This window comes from Propithecus coquereli, unplaced genomic scaffold (assembly GCF_000956105.1).
Source record: "Propithecus coquereli isolate 6110/MARCELLA unplaced genomic scaffold, Pcoq_1.0 Scaffold2, whole genome shotgun sequence".
NCBI lineage: Eukaryota > Metazoa > Chordata > Mammalia > Primates > Indriidae > Propithecus > Propithecus coquereli.
The window spans coordinates 16,647,101-16,648,803 of record NW_012144966.1 but is presented as its reverse complement, the minus strand read 5'-3'; positions in this window follow the sequence as shown (position 1 = coordinate 16,648,803).

The window sequence follows — 1,703 nt, the reverse complement described above, 5'->3', positions numbered from 1 at the left end:
TTCTAAATATATTTATTTTTCTTGAGTTGACGATATCAACTATTTAATGACCTTACAAAGTGAATTTACAGCAAATGATACTTAGAGGAAGTTTTCCCTCATAAAATATGTATAACACTATTTAGAAATATTTGCCAGTGTGATTTTATGTGATTACAAATTTAGAGTATTTTGATATTTTTTTCACCTGCAGGTGTAATGAAACTAGTTGTAATGCAACTCAGCTGACATGAAGAATTTTTAAAACTAAAGTGATTTTAAATATGGTAGTTCAGTAAATGGAAATGCTCTCTGTTTCTTTGATTATAATATTTGTACTGCTTTTAATTTATAATTAAAATGCATTAGCAGTGAATGTAACAGATATTAAGGGTAAAAATGCCTTCAGGAAATTGTTAATAACTAGTGGCATCTGTGACTAATGAATGCTATATTGGTTTAGACTGTGACTAATAGAATAAATGTTTTGAAAAAAATCCTTATGTTAGTATTTCATAAACAGTAATCAGGTTGTGATGGATTTGTTCTGTGAATATGGATGGGTTAGCTATGTGAAGTTTCCTCATTCTTTTACATTTTTTTCCAAAGTTGATTAGCCTGTTTCAGTATTTGTTTCCAATTATGAATTACCATTGCTTGCTTATTTATTTATTTATTATCATCCAGTGAACTAACTAAAAGCACTTAAGTTAATTGAATATCATGATCTACTGTTACGTAAAGAGATTAACAGTGCCATTTGCGAAGAAGATTGTCTAAATACAATTAGCCTTCTAGCTAAGCTGCTTTTAACTGCATTTTTTGTTTTCTATATTCTAAATTTATCAATGATCTGAATCTAATGTGTTAGGAATTTCTAAACTATACCAGGATATTCTTAGTTCTAATAAAAAAATACATTCATCTGTTATTGAAAGCAGTTGTTGGTTTGTGAATAATAGCTGTAGGTTATCTCAGTGATAAGAGCCAATGCTTGTAAAGTATATATATTAATCCTTGGCCCAACATGAGGAAGTGATTACTTTTCAACAATTAAATTTGCCAGTGGTAAAACGTTATTGCTCTGTTAGATATGAGGGATGGATATAATATATAGCAATTTGAAAATGTTCTAAGAATGATTATTAGCTCTTTATTTGGAAGTCAGAATCCATTTCATCCTTGAATTTCAGCCTTATGGTTCCTACAGTGTGCTAGATGTTTTTGATTCAGAATGTCTTGTAATTGCTTTATGATCAACCAACCTAAAAACAAATTTATCTTCCTTACCACTAGTCTAGCAGCTTTTTCTGACTTTCTGTTTTGTTCATGGCAGTCATGATTTAATTTTCTCCCGTATCTTTATTATATGAGCTGTTTACTTGGTTCTTTGGTTCATCCTTTACAAACTTCTGCTCCTCATCTTGTCTTCTTTATACTCATTTTAACCACCATATCTAAGCACTTAAAGAATGTTGCTCTGTTGTAATAACTTCTGAGTTGGCCAGAGTAATGCATAGGGAGTCTAGATGGCCAGCCCTTGTGTGTAGGAAGTGGTAGAAGCCCACCTCTGAGAGGTAATGAGGAATTCAGCAGAGAACTTGTTTGAGCAATGTTTTCCATATTTTCTGTAATATCAAGGAAATCACTGGTTTCACTGAGTACAAGTTCTGAAATTGATTTATAAATACCTCTTATGTTGAATCTCCTGATGTACTTGTTAG